General features: G+C 41.8%; 1 long non-coding RNA gene across 1 annotated transcript; it reads right to left on the bottom strand.

Annotated features, from left to right (window-relative positions):
- Positions 1-3,595: 3,595 nt before the first annotated feature.
- Positions 3,596-14,746, bottom strand: LOC142664775 (uncharacterized). The gene is made up of 3 exons (XR_012851374.1): positions 14,683-14,746; positions 11,901-11,992; positions 3,596-4,406 (listed from the first exon to the last, which is right to left on the bottom strand). It is a non-coding gene; the product is annotated as an uncharacterized LOC142664775 (long non-coding RNA).
- Positions 14,747-16,323: the final 1,577 nt, after the last annotated feature.

The raw sequence follows: 16,323 nt of genomic DNA, 5'->3' as shown, positions 1-16,323 counted from the left end.
CCCTGTCATTACAGCCGGATGTCAGCAGTAAGATACCGCTGACATTCGGTGATGATGGCACCGGCTCAGCTTCATAGCGGGTGCCAAGCATTTGGCGTATGGATACGGCAAATTGCGGGAAGCACTAGCTTTCCATGGCGTACCCATACGGCAAATGTCGGGAAGGGGGTCAATAAAAAATGTTGCATAGTTCATATATTGTATATATGTTATGTTACATACATATGTAGCCATCTTTATCTTGACTTTTAAGGCATTAAATACACAGTGGCAAGATCCTTTATTCTGACTTTTTCAATGACTTTTCAATGGCTTTTGTTGTGTGATATCACACTGCAGCAAGTTATCAGAATCAAGATAAAGATGGCTACATCCATAGTTACATAGTTACTTAAAAAAAACTCAGGTCCATCAAGTCCAACCTTTCTCAATCAATTACCCGTCATTCATCGCATGATTAATTATAACCAATCAATGCCATTTGTCAGTAAATAATCAAATAGCTTTTTTTTTTAAATGCGGACATAGTATCTGCCATTGCTACCTCTTGGGGTAGGGCATGCCATAGTTTGACTACTCTAACTGTAAAGAACCCTTTCCTATATTGATGTCTGAAACATCTTTCTTCCACATGCAATGAATGTCCCATGGTCCTTTGTAGAGTCCTTGGATAGAATAGATTATTTGCAAGTTCTTTGTTTTGACCGCACATATATTTATACATGTTAATAAGATCATCTGTAAAGTGTCTTTTTCTGAACAAACCAAATTTTTCTAGCCTTTCATTGTAAGCGACACCTCCCACCCCATTTAATAATCTAGTCACCTGCCTTTGAACCCTCTCCAGTTCTCCTATATCCTTTTTACAATGTGGAGCCCAAAACTGAATTCCATATTCAAGATGTGGCCTTACAAGGGATTTATAGAGCGGTAATATTACATTTAAATCACAGGTTTTTATCTCTCTTTTTATAGACCCTAAAATCCAGTTTGCTTTTGCAGCTGCTGCTTGACATTGAGTGCTGCTTAGCTTATTTGTAACCAGAATACCCGGTTCCTTCTCCTATTTGTAACCAGAATACCCGGGTCCTTCTCCTGTTCCGTTATCCCCAGTTTTATTCCATTTAATGTATATTCATTGATACTGTTATCGCGTCCTAGGTGGATTACTTTTCATATATCGACGTTATATTTAATCTGCCATGTTTTTGCCCATGCTGCCTGCTTATCTATGTCTTTCTGTCATATTTTAAAGACAAGCTGCGTTTTAATTATACTACAAAGTTTTGTATCATCAGCAAAAACTGACACCTTGCTATCAATCCCAACCACAAGGTCTATAATAATGAGATTAAAAAGAATTGGGCCTAACACCGATGGGGATTCCGCTCCTGGAGCGCTCCTTGATGTCTCTGCACATATATGGATAGTAACATCAGGGGAAACTCATGCAGCTGCAGTGGAATCCCTGTCCACAGCATTGCAGATGCTGTGACCGGGGATTCCACTCCAGGAGAAGCCAATGACGTCATTGTCCATAAATGGACACAGAAGACAGGAGCTTCTCCTGGAGTGGAATCGACGGGGATTCCGCTGCAGATGCAGGAGTTTCCCCTGATATCACTATCTATATATGGACAGAGACAACAAGGAGCGCTCCTGGAGCCAAATCCCCGGCTACACGGGGATTCCGCTCCTTCCGGGAGCTACAGTGGTGCTATCTACAGGAAGTGGGGGGGGGATTTCTATCTACAAGGGGGCTGTGTGGAGCTACCTACAAAGGGGCTGTTGGCTTTGTGGCACTACCTACCAGGGGGCTGTGGGCTGTGTGGCACTACCAACCAGGGGGCAGTGGTCTGTGTTGCACTACCAACCAGGGGGCTGTGGGCTGTGTGGCACTACCAACAAGAGGGCTGTGTGGCACTACCAACCAGGGGGCTGTGTGGCACTACCAACCAGGGGGCTGTGTGGCACTACCAACCAGGGGGCTCGGGGCTGTGTGGCACTCCCTACCAGGGGGCTGTGTGGCGCTCCCTACCAGGGGGCTGTGTGGCGCTCCCTACCAGGGGGCTGTGTGGCGCTATCTACAAGGGGGCTGTGTGGCGCTATCTACAAGGGGGCTGTGTGGCGCTATCTACAAGGGGGCTATGTGGCGCTACCTACAAGGGGTCTGTGTGGCGCTACCTACAAGGGGTTTGTGTGGTGCTACCTACAAGGTGGCTGTGTGGCACTACCTACAAGGGGGCTGTGTGGTGCTACCTACAAGGGGCTGTGTGGCGCTACCTACAGGGGGTCATTTTACTGTGAGTTGGGGGCTGATGGTCATTTTACTGTGAGTGGCGGGCTGATGGTCATTTTACTGTGAGTGGGGGGCTAATGGTTTTCAAGTGGTTTCCGCTTCTGACATCCAATTGAAATTAATAGGAGGCAGAAAATTTTATTTTTCCAGTGCTGACTCGAGTCCGGAAAGGTTGGGAAACTTTGTACCAGGCTACAAGATCCTGTCGTGGAGCAGCTCATTTCATCATCGGAACGGGGCCTTGATGAGTACAATTTTTGTTTTTGTTTGGGGGCACTGTCTACAAGGGAGAGGTGGGGATGGGGCTGTATGGCACCATCTACACGGAGGAGGTGGGGGATTATGGCATTGTCTACAGGGAGGCTGTATGGCAAAATCTATAGGGGGCACTATGCTGTGTGGGGGCCACTAAGCGGACATTATACTGTGTAGGGGTACTACAGGTGGCAATTAGAGGACAAAATACTGTGTCCTTGAAGGGGTTGTAATATATTATATTATTAAATATTATTATTATACTGTATGGGGGCACTAAAGGGGCATTATCATTTTTTTATGGGTAATTTTTTTAATGATGGGGTGGGGCGCCGAAAGATCATTTCGCACAGGGCGCCATCTATTACAAGGCCGGCCCTGAGTACCATTTACAATGACTCTTTGTTTTCTAAACCAAATGTCTTTCCTTTATATTTGTTAATATGTTCATGTTGATGATAATAGTAAGATGTTGTTGATTTAGCGATGGTATGACTAACACCATCCATAATAGTTTAATATTATAATATAATATTTTGTTTTATGCCCAGGGTTAATGGACATATAACAGGTGTATAGAATTGATTTTGCATGCCAGAAAATGTATGCCTAAAAAATATTTGCCTAATGCGGAACATGTTCCCCTGCTTAGTAGCGTGGCGTTGGAATACTCATGTAGGTTTCTTTAATGTATCTTTACATATTGATTTTTCTATAGATAGGTAAGTGCAGAAATATAAGGCAACACCCTATAATCTCTATTTAACCACTGGGGGTAATAAGACCGCTGATTCACGTCAGCACAAAACTCATTTGCACATGTAGATTTAAGCTAATGAGCATTCAAGTTTAAAGAATGGCCCTCATGCCCCTGTTGCTTGGCAGTAATAACAGCATCTCATGCTCTGTAAAGAGAGGGATGGATTGAGTCTTGGTTTTCAATTTGCATCAAGCATATTAATTGCAGTGCAGAGCACAACCATAAAACAGCAATGTGCTGGAACAAACATTTAATGTACTGAGCTATGAATGAATGCACACATGAATTTTCAGCGAAAGGCAGAGCAGCATTTCCCTCCCTCTCGTGCACCACTATTGCTACACCTTCCATTGCTGCTGTGCGAGAGATGTAGGCAGAAGCAAACACAAATTAAGAAGACAAAATTAATCCTTGAGAGATGGAGAAGCTCCTGCTGTACATTCTGCCCCTCTTCAGCATTTATCCCACCGACCCAGTGCTCACACAGCATCCTAAATACTTCTTCGTTGTTCCACAATAGAGTTTAATCCTCAGAAGTTTAGATTAGGTAAGGGGAAAATGCACTCTGCTGCGAAATATTCTGCATGTTAAATAGAATATTCACATTTTTTTCTATTACCAGCAGAGATTCATGAAACCATATAGTGTAAAGAATTAATGGTTGTCATGTTTTAACTCCTCGAAGCTTTGCAATGTTGATACAGGAATCATTGTTATGAAAGTATTTAACATGAATGTCCATTTTATAACACCTTGTCCTTTTTAGGTCCAAAATTCTGGGCTGATTAACTCTGACCGAGAGGTCCACATCCCTGCAAAGATACTCTCCTCTGCCCGATCCAGTGCTGCTGTCTAACATGCTGTCTGACGGCTCTCTGTGCCAAGCCACAGAGGGTTTACAAGGCGATTGGCCCTGATGATGTCAGGTATAGACCACTGCCTGTGGATTAAAATACATTTCCTTACCACTATGTTGTTTCCGTTTTGCATTCTGACTCACATCTTGACCTTTGCCTCTTTTCTGGATTTCGCGATCCTCTTGCTCCCTCAGGTTTTCCACAGATGATGGCATATCCTAGCGTTATGCCAGTACTTATAACATGGGAAAAAGTAACAGTTTTGGTTAAAAGTCATATGAAAGCAAAATATATTTACAATATTGTAAAAAAACATGTACATTAGCTTAATCCTAAACAAGATTACAAAGTGCGAGCATATGTAGTGCTTTGATCTAGAGGAAACCAGCCTCTAGCTGTTCTATAGACTGCAACACAGAGGAAGCCACTGACTGTATGACCCCTCAGGTGGATAAAAAGGAATGAACCTGATGCTAGAGAAATTACTCTGACTATTTGCATTAGAATGATGACCCTTATTCTTAATGAGTGATACATCCCTGTGCCCTCCAACACCGATTATCCTCTTGCAATCATGCAGCACATTGATCATGGCCGTCAGAAGATAATTGTTATTGAAAATTTGACGAGACAACCTCACTGCATTGGAAGATATGGCTTACCCACCATAGTAAGCCATTATCAGTTTACCTGACAATGAAAATCAAATGTAGTAGCATTTTGGGGGAGAAAGTTGCCATTTCTATTAACCGCCAGGAAAAAATAAAAAGGAATTCATATTAATGAAATGTATTACACACCTAAAAACTTTATGCTATAGGTAACTGAGAGATAGATACCACTCTAAGAAGACCCTACTATAGAGGCACGATTATCCAAAGATTTTCCATGATATCTTAGAATCTCTGGATCTCTTAGACAGAGCCTCATTTTTCAAATCTGACATGTTTCAGTTTATGTGGTAATAACTTCGGAATGCTTTTACATATCCGAGCGATTCTGAGATTGCTTTCTCGTGACACATTGGACTTTATGTTACTAGCAAAATTTGCTCGATACATTCAATATTTAATTGTGAAAAACAACAACATTTTGTGAAAAATTGCAAAAATAAGCATTTTTCTAAATTTAAATGTATCTGCTTGTAAGACAGGCAGTTATACCACACAAAATTGTTTCTAATTAACATTCCCCATATGTCTACTTTAGATTAGCATCAATTTTAAACCTTTTAGACGTTTCACAGGAATTAAAGCAAAGTAGAGGTGAAAATTGCAATTTATTTTTTTTTTTTTCCAGAAATTCATGTTTAATCCATTTGTTTTGTAACACAAAATGTTTTACCAGAGGAATGCAACTCAATATTTATTCCCCAGGTTTTGCAGTTTTAGGAAATATCTCACATGTGGCCCTAGCATGCTTATGGACTGAATCACCGGCCTCAGAAGCAAAGGTTTACCTAGTCGATTTTGGGTCCTTCTTTTTATTAGAATATATTTTAGGCACCATGTCAGGTTTGAAGGGATCTTGTGGGGCCAAAGCAGTGGAAATCCCCCAAAAGTGACACCATTTGAGAAACTACACCCCTCAAATAAATTATCTAGGGGATTATTGAGCACGTTGACACCACAGGTTTATTGCAGAACTTATTGGAAATAGGCCGTGAAAATTATAATCTACATTTTTTTCAAAGAAAATGTAGGTTAAGCTAATTTTTTCTCATTTCCACAAGGACTAAAGGAGAAAAAGCACCCCAACATTTGTAAAGCAAAAAAATACCCCATATGTGGTCATAAACGGCTGTTTGCACACATAACAGGGCTAAGAAGGGAAAGAGCGCCATTTGGCTTTTGGTGCTCAAATTTAGCAGGAATGGTTTATGGAGGCTATGCCGCATTTTGAAAAGTCCCTGAGGGGACAAAACAGTAGATACCCCCACAAGCAACCCCATTTTGGAAACTACACACATTGAGGAAATTATCTAGAGGTATAGTGAGCATTTTGATTGCACAGGTTTTTTGGAGAAATTATTGGAAGTAGGCTGTGAAAATGAAAATATAATTTTTTTCAAAGAAAATGTAGGATTAGCTAATTTCTTCTCATTTCCACAATGACTGAAGGAGAAAAAGCATCGTAAAATTTGTAAACCAATTTCTCCCAAGTAAAACAATGCCCCACATGTGGTCATAAACGGCTGTGTGGACACACGGCAGGGCTTAGAAGGAAAAGAGCACCATTTGGCTTTTGGAGCTCAAATTTAGCAGGAATGGTTTGCGGAGGCCATGTCAGATGTGCAAAGCCCCTGAGGGGACAAAACAATGAAAACGCCCAAAAAGTGACTCCATTTAGGAAACTACACCCCTTGAGGAATTCATCTATGGGTGCAGTAATCATTTTGACCACACAGGTGTTTCACAGAATTTATTAGAATTGAGCAGTGAAAAAAAAAACAATCCTTTTTCTTCAATAAGACCTAGCTTTGGCTCAAAATGTTTAATTTTCTCAACAAAAAAAGGAAAAAGGCACCCCAATGTTTGTAAAGCAATTTTCCAGAGTACGGCAATACGCCACATGTGGTCATAAACTGCTGTTTGGGCACACAGTAGGGCTCAGAAGGGAAGGAGCGGCATTTGGCTTTTGGAGTGCAGATTTTGCTGGATTGGTTTCTGGGCAATATGTCGCATTTGCAAAGCCCCTGTGGGACCAAAACAGTGGAAACCTCCCAGAAATGACCCCATTTTGGAAACTACACCCCTCAAGATATTCACCTAGGGGTGTAGTGAGCATGTTAACCCCGCAGGTGTTTTTCAGAAATTAGTGTTCACTCGATGTTGCAGAGGGAAAATGGGATTTTTTTTTCCATAGATATGCCAATTTGTGGTGCCCAGCTTGTGCCACCATAACAAAACAGCTCTCTAATTATTATGCTGTGTTTCCCGGTTTTAAAAACACCGTACATCTGGAATTAATCTTTTGCCTGGACATTTGACAGGGCTCAGTAGTGAAAGCGTACCATGCGAAATTGAGGCCTGATTTTGCAATTTACAAAGTATTGGTTCACAATTGCAGAGGCTCTGATGTGAAATAATAAAAGAAACCCCTGAGAATTGACCCCATTTTGAAAACTGCACCCCTTAAGGCATTTATTAAGGGGCGTAGTGAACATTTTCACTCCACAGGTCTTTTCCATAAATGTTGTGCTGCAGATGGTGCAAAGTAAAATGTAAATTTTTCCCTAGATATGCTATTACAGTGGCAAATATGTCGTGCTCAGCTTGTGCCACTGGAGACACACACCCCAAAAATGGTTAAAAGGGTTCTCCCAGTATGGCGATGATTCAGAGGGGAGGGATCGCCATTTGGCTTTTGGAGCATGGATTTTGCTTGGTAGAAGTTTTGTTTGGAGTATTACTGGTATTTCAGTTTATAATGTGGGGGTACATGTAAGCTTGGCAAAGTACATCAGGGGCATAGTCAGGTGGTATAATAATGGGGTAAAAAAAACAATTAAATAATCCATAGATATTTGTTACGCTGTGAAGCAATCCTTTCTATACAGGCCAGTGTCGCACTAATAAATGGCATCCTTTCTTATCCCCCTTTTGTTACACACTCTGCACCTTTGTAGTTTGGGGAATTTTGCTGGGAGGTGTTGTCCTGGTATAATACGGACAATCTCGCTTCCAGCAGATATGTTTTGGCCCTCCCCTTCCTTGTTCCCTAATTTTAGTGCCTTGATAATGTGCCTCTTGAAACCGATGAAATGTTCCCCTCGGGCCAGAACAACTGCATATTTTTTATTTACTGACTTATTGGGCTTTAACTAATTTTATTTTTTGATAGACGTAGTGGTATAAGGGATGTTTTTTTGCGGGACGAGCTGTAGTTTTTATTGGTACCATTTTGGGGTACATGGGACTTTTGATCACTTTTTATCCTATTTTTTGAGAGGCCATGTGACCAAAAAACTTCAATTGTGGCATAGTTTTTTAGTTTTTTTTATACAGCGTTCACCATGCATTATTAATTACATTCTAACTTTACTTTGTGGGTCAGTACGATCCCGGCGATACCTAATGTATAGCGCTTTTTTATGTTTTAGAACTTTTTGCAAAATAAAATTACTTTTGTAAAAAAGAATGTATTTTTCCTGTTGCCAAGTTGTCAGAACCATAACTTTTTAATTTTTTCGTCAATGGGGCTCTATGATGGCTTGTTTTTTGCAAGACGACCTATAGTTTTTATAGGTACCATTTTTGGATACATGCAACTTTTTGATCACTTTTTATTCCAATATTTGTAGGGCAAAGTGACCAAAAAGCAGAAATTCTGGTATAGTTTAAACGGTTTTTTTTCTAATACATTGCACTACCTATGTAGTGCAATGTATTAGATCTGTCAGTCATTCACTGACAGCAAGCCGATTAGGGTTTGCCTCCCGGCGGGGCCTAGTCGGCTTCCGTAATGGCAGAGCAGGAGGCCATTGTTAGGCCTCCTGTTGCTATAGCAGCAGTCGGCAGCCCTGATTGCATGGCACGGCTGTCGATCTGCTAGCAACCTCTAAGAAGTAGCGATAACTTTCGATCACTGCATCTAAGGGTTAATGGCAAAGATCCGAGCTAGCTCCGGTTCCTGCCATTACAGGTGGATGTCAGCTGTAGAATACAGCTGACATCGACCGCTGATGACGACGGCTCAGATCCTGAGCCATCTTGCCGTCGGCTACGGAAGCCTTTCAGGCCACGCCTCTGGGTGGGGCCTGAACAGCTTCCTTGCTTAGCATACCGGGTGGCCAGTATTAGGCTCTGGAGGAGTGGAGACATCTACTAGAGGGCCAGCTGATCCGATCTTGATTTTTACGGACCACAAGAATCTGACCTACCTCCAGACGGCCCAACGGCTGAACCCTCATCAGGCCAGGTGGTCACTATTCTTTGCAAGGTTTCAGTTTGAGCTTCATTATCGCCCGGCCGACAGGAATGTGAGAGCCGATGCCTTGTCCAGGTCTTTCGAGACAGAAGACACCATAGAGAGTCCACAGAACATTATTGATCCATCCTGCGTTGTTTCGGTCAATCCCCTGCAAATTGGGGACATTCCTCCAGGGAGGACTGTTGTGCGCCTCGCTGATCGTGGAAGAATCCTCCGCTGGGGTCACTCCTCTAGACTGGCAGGTCACGCGGGGTTACGTAAGACCCGGGATTTGATTGCTCGTCATTTCTGGTGGCCCACTCTGCCCAAAGATATTGTGGACTTCGTTTCTTCCTGTGCTGTATGTGCAGCCAACAAGGCCACCCACTCCAGTCCTGCTGGTCTGCTCCAGCAATTGCCTGTGCCCAATGCTCCCTGGCAGCAAATAGCTATGGACTTCATCGGGGACCTGCCATTCTCCGCTGGATGCAGTGTTGTCTGGGAGGTGGTGGACCGATTTTCGAAGATGGCCCACTTCATTCCTCTGACCGGTCTTCCTTCTGCTCCTCAGTTGGCCAAGCTATTCATCCAACACATCTTCCGCCTGCATGGCTTGACGCAGCATATTGTGTCTGATCCAGGGGTTCAGTTTACCTCGAAGTTCTGGAGAGCCCTCTGCGGACTTCTTGGCGTGACGTTGGACTTTTCCTCTGCCTACCATACTCAGTCTAATGGTCAAGTTGAGAGGATCAACCAGATTTTGGAGAACTACCTACGCCACTTCATCTTCAAGCAGCATGATGACTGGGTGCAGCTGCTTCCGTGGGCAGGGATCTCCTACAATACTCACACCAGCGAGTCTACTAGGAATACACTGTTCTGTATTGTCTACGGCCAGCACCCACAAATTCCTCTCCCGGTGCCTGATACTTCCGAGGTACCTACAGCTGACTCCACGTTTAGAGACTTTTTGCAGATCTGGCAGCAGACTCGATCCTCCATTCTAATGGCAGTGGACTGCATGAATCGGAAGGCTGACACAAGGAGAAGAGAGCCTCCTCGGTTTCTTCCTGGCACTAAGGTCTGGCTGTCGTCCAGGAATATCCGACTGAGGGTGCCGTCATGTAAATTTTACCCCAGGACCATTCGAGGTCCTGCAGCAGATCAACCCTGTCGCTTACAAGCTTCGGCTGCCTCGTACCCTCAGGATTCCCAACTCCTTCCATGTCTCCCTCCTGAAACCTGTGATCCTGAACCGCTATGCCAAGACTCCCAGCTTTGTGGTTGCCTCCAGCGGCCCTTCGGACATCTTTGATTTGAAGGCGATCTTGGACACCAAGAGAGTGAGGGGAAAGACTTTTTATTTGGTGGATTGTTGGGGGTTTGGCCCTGAAGAGAGGTCCTGGGAGCCAGAGGAGAATCTCAATGCCCCTACTCTTCTGAAGGAGTTTCTCTCTAGCTCTGGTCCCAAGAAGAGGGGGGATACTGTAATGTCCGTGGCTGCGGGCTGTCAGCTCCAACCTCCCCTTGACAGCCGCAGCCACGAGTCGGCAAGCGTTAGCCCCAGCCTCCACCTCAGGATACACCAGCGTCCAATCACCTCAGCCGGATCCCGTAGGGTGCGCGCGCACGCTCATGCCCTCTCTTTAAGGGGCAGCGCGTGCACGGGACCTCGTTGATGAACTTTGATCCGTGAAAACCCTGGACTATAAGAGGGGTCCAGTCCCCAAGTTCCATGCCTGAGCGTTCTTGTGTTCCTTAGTTTGTCTATGTGATGGCCTCCTAGTGTGTTTCCTAGTACCTACACCTGTTTCCAGTTCCTGTTCCTTGCAAACCATACATCCCTGGTCTAGCACTGAGCTGTGCCAAAGTCGTGCTGTGCTGTATCCACGTCTGACCTTCTCCACCTCGCCTGACGTCCGCCTGCTACCTAGTCCCAGCCGAGCCTGCCCTGCTGCTGTTTGAGCTGCCACAGGTACCTATAGACCTATAGACATTCTTCTGCTCCCTGTTGGCCAGCTGCCTTACCGCCAAGGCGGTATAGCCCGTGGGCCCACAGACCCTTCGTGACACAACTCAGGAACTCCATTATGTATCCTTGCATACAGATTTGATCCCATACATCGGTTTTTATTAGGGTTGATGCATAGCTTGGATACACCTGATGGAATCATGGATGGATATCTCTTTATCTCTGACTCTTATCTTTATTAACCTGAAGTCTGATCCTCAACAGTCTCTTAACCTCGTGAATGGATGATCCTCATTACTTGATTGATGAAATTTCCTCTTATATTGGGACCATCTCTATGGCATACCGACACATTCTTCCATATTGTCTCCTATTACATGGTTTGGATACTCCGGGCACAGTTACAGATAATTGTCATCCTCCGTTTGATGTCTTTAGTCTTAATTAATTTAAAGGACATTGCATTCCTTGGCTTCCTTTAATTCTCAGACATGTGAGACACTTTCTTGTAGAAGACTTTAGAACTTACCTCCTCCTTTTGATAGTGCCTATTACCTGTGTGGACTTTTTTCTAAGAGTCATTGGTATTTTTGACTATATGTGATCTATTATAATTATGATCTTCCTGATGCTTCACCTAAATTTCTAGTACAGTATTTTTTTATTCTGAATATATTTGATCTATTATGCATTTATATAGGTCTATGTTCTCATTGATTCATCTTTGAAATTTTACCTTGATTGATTAAATTTGCACCGTGGCAAATCCATATGAGATGCCTCTATTGTATCTATATACATTGAGTCATGAATGAACGCTTTGAATAATACAAATTTTGCTCTTACCTATTTCCTTTTGAATTATGCATGTGGTGGCTTGGCTGGTACTGGACAGGACTCTTCTTCCCCCAATCTTTCCATGATTTAACACATGGGTACTATATCCGATGAAACAGAATTTTTTACTTTGTTTAATATATATATATTTTTAATTCACATTATTCTTCGTAATAAGGCTTATGGCCCCTAATATTTTTTAATGACACATGGTTACCTATCTATTGTCCTTTCTTATGTATTATATATCCCACTAATCTATTATATTTTGTAGGTAGATATCACATGAGCTGGGATACTAAACTGTCCTCATTTCAGTTATTGTTCATGATTATATTTATGTATGTATATAGTTTCACTTAACATGGTTGTTTTAGTATATTTTTATTTAAAAAATGTTTACATTTTTTTTGGGAGGGGGGGGGGGTTTATTTAACCACTTCCTGACCAGAGGCTTTACCCCATTTCCTGACCCATTTTCAAGTTTTAGCCATGTGCCAATTTTAAAGCAAATTGTTATTCTATACTCTTTCAACCTACATATATTTGGTCTTGTTTTGTTTTTTTAGAACATTTTGGGCTCCAATACTGTGTAAAAAAATAATAGATATATTTTACTTTTTAAAAAATGTAAAAGGAAAAAATGGAAATAATTAAAAAAAAATGTGAATATGTGATTTAAGATGATTTTTTTTACATCTGGTGCATGCCACTGGGTAAACACACCCAAATACATATTTGGCAACTTCTGCCGACTTCAGTGTTACTAAATGTGTGGGTATTTCTTACACGCTGGGCACAAGGCGGAGCTTACAATGAAGGCTGCGCAAACTGACTTTTGGAGAACAAATTTTCCAAAGCTGCTTTGCTGACACCATACGACCATTACAGATATTGTAAAGTGCCAAAACACTGTCAACACCCCAAAATAACTATTTTTAGAAAATTAGACCCCCTCAAGGTATTCGTTTAGCGACATATAAGAGATTTTAGCTGTCTATTTTTTTACGGACAATTCATTGACTTTGATGGAAAAAATTAAAACTGTAATTTTTTCCCCAAAAATGTGAATTCAGGTGATCTTTTATGACATCTGGTGCATGCCACTGGGTTAAGCACACCTGAATACATATTTGTCAACTTCTGCCAACTTCAATGATACCAAATATGTGTGCATGTCATACACGCTGGGCGCAAGGCGGAGCTTACAATGAATGGTGAGCTAACTGGCTTTTGGAGAGCAAATTTTGCAAAGCTGGTTCCAGAGCGATCTTTGTGTATGCGACCAGTGTCGCGGCCAAAGTCGGCGTGTGGCCCCAGCCTAAAAATGTACAATACATCTATACATATGATATGAAAGATATAGATAAAGAGATAGGTAGATAGAAATAATAATAATGTTAATTTGTATAACACATTTTTTTTCTCACAATTTAGATAAAGATATTCTAATTATCTATCTGCCTGTCTGTGTCTATCTATCTATCTATCTATCTATCTATCTATCTATCTATCTATCTATCTATCTATCTATCTATCTATCTATCTATCTATCTATCTATCTATCTATCTATCTATCTATCTATCTATCTATCTATCTATCTATCATACCTGTATCTCTATCTATCTATCTATCTATCTATCTATCTATCTATCTATCTATCTATCTATCTATCTATCTATCTATCTATCTATCTATCTATCTATCTATCTATCTATCTCATACCTATATATCTTGTCTATCTATTTCATGTCTATCTATTTCATGTATATCTATCTCATGTCTGTCTATCTCATGTCTGTCTATCTCTCAGATAGATAGATAGATAGATAGATAGATAGATAGATAGATAGATAGATAGATAGATAAAAAAATATAAAGAAGAGCAGCACCAAAAAAGAAAATCCTTTTAAAAAGGTTTGTGGGCCTCAAGACTCCCTCAATTTAGGCATCCAAAAGACACGCAGCACTCCACATCTCAAATTTAAAAAATTATATATTTTATTCACCCATATGGCAAAGTGCAAGTGCGACATTCCAACCCCAGCATGGGCCTTTCTCAAGCAGTGCTTGAGAAAGATTGATAGATAGATAGATAGATAGATAGATAGATAGATAGATAGATAGATAGATAGATAGATAGATAGATAGATAGATAGATAGATAGATAGATAGATAGATAGATAGATAGATAGATAGATAGATAGTGTATGGGAAGTTCACAAGTGGTTAAAGAAAGGATATATGCATTTATCAGTAATAGAAATTCCTCTTGATGACTTTTATTGCTTCCAATTTTGCCCTCATGTACACCACCAGATTAATTGAACAAACCCATACAACCTATATGTGATAGGCTAGTGGATGGGAATGAAGGGAAAATAATACATCAAGTGTCGATTAGCAAAACTGGAGTGCACAATAGGGCAAACTATGCGGTTTGCTAATCGACACTTGATGTATTATTTTCCCTTCATTCCCATCCACTAGCCTATCACATATAGGTTGTATGAGTTTTTTCAATCTATGGGGTGCACTTGAATGAGGGACTGCTCACCCCATCCCTGTTAGGATAATATACCTCTCTAAGCCGGTCATTTTAATATTTAAATGCTATTAATCAATCCAAGAGATCAGTTGATCTCTATGCTTCTTGCCCTTCTTCTCCCCACTCCTTCCCCTTCCTTCTCTATTTATATGCATTTATCACTTGATATGGGTTGTATCAATGAGTTTGACTCCTTATCAGGGGAGACAACTCATTTGTGCATACTATTTTGCATTACTTACTAGCGCTGGCGCATATTTTGTCATTATTTGACATGTAAACAGGAAGTGGTGCAGTGTATTCCTGAAACAGGAAGTGGGGCAGTGTGTATCCCCGAAACATGAAGCTAGCAGTGTGTATCAGTAACAGGAAGTGGGACAGTGCGTATCCTGGTAACAGGAAGTGGGGCAGTATGTATGCCTGAAACAGGAAGCAGGGCAGTGTGCGTCATGTGACTGTCTTTAACCCCTTCCCGCTCCTTGACGTACTATTACGTCATGGCAGCTGTATCGTTCGCGCTCCATGCCGTAATAGTACGTCTCGGGAGTAACGGCCGTTTCGGCCGTCCTCCCGACACATACAGGAGCTGTGACGCTGCTGTCTTGTTCAGCAGCTGTCACAGCTCCTACAGCGGGGACCGATCGCTGTGTCCCCGCTGATTAACCCCTTAAAAGCCGCGTTCTATAGAGATCGCGGCTTTTTAGGGGTTAAGCTGCCATCGCCGGCCTGCTACGCGATAGCGGCCGGCGATGGTGACTATGGCAACCGGACACCAAACAATGGCGTCCGGCGATGCCATAGACGGAAGCCTAGTGGGTCCTGACAACGTCAGGACCCACTATGCTTGCTGTCAGTGAGTAGCTGACAGTTCTAATACACTGCACTACGCATGTAGTGCAGTGTATTAGAATAGCGATCAGGGCCTCCTGCCCTCAAGTTCCCTAGTGGGACAAAGTAATAAAGTAAAAAAAAAGTTAAAAAAAGTTGTGTAAAAATAAGAAAATAAAAGATTTAAAAGTATTAAAAGTAAAAATCCCCCCTTTTCCCTTATCAGTCCTTTATTATTAATAAAAATATATAAACAAACAAATAAACTATACATAATTGGTATCGCCGCGTCCGTAACGGCCTGAACTACAAAATTATTTCATTATTTATCCCGCACGGTGAACGCCGTAAAAAAAATAATTAATAAACCGAACCACAATCACAATTCTTTGGTCACTTCACCTCCCAAAAAATGGAATAAAAAGAGATCAAAAAGTCGCATGTACCGAAAAATGGTACTGATCGAAACTGCAGTTCGTTACGCAAAAAATAAGTCCTCGCACGGCTTTATTGATTGAAAAATAAAAACGTTATGGCTCTTAGAATAAGGTAACACCAAAAGTGAGTGATTTATTACAAAACGTATTTTATTGTGCAAACGCCATAAGACATAAAAAAAAAACTATAAACATCTGGTATCGCCGTAATCGTATCGCCCCGCAGAATAAAGTGAATATGTCATTTATAGCGCACGGTGAACGCTGTAAAAAAAAACGAAAAAAAAAACAATCGTACAATTGCTGTTTTTTAGTCACCACGCCACCTAAAAATAGAATAAAAACTGATCAAAAAGCCGCATGCACCCCAAGAAAACTACAATGGATTCCTCAAGGGGTCTAGTTTCCAAATTGGGGTCACTTTTGGGGGGTTCCCAATGTTTTGGCACCACAAGACCTCTTCAAACCGGACATGGTGCCTAATAAAAAAGATGCTTCAAAATCCACTAGGTGCTCCTTTGCTTCGGAGGCCGGTGCTTCAGTCCATTACCGCACTAGGGCCACATGTGGGATATTTCTCAAAACTGGAGAATCTGGGCAATACGTATTAAGTTGCGT

This window comes from Rhinoderma darwinii, chromosome 12, assembly GCF_050947455.1.
Source record: "Rhinoderma darwinii isolate aRhiDar2 chromosome 12, aRhiDar2.hap1, whole genome shotgun sequence".
In the NCBI taxonomy this organism is placed as follows: Eukaryota; Metazoa; Chordata; class Amphibia; order Anura; family Rhinodermatidae; genus Rhinoderma; species Rhinoderma darwinii.
This window is presented reverse-complemented; position numbering and strand designations above follow the sequence as displayed.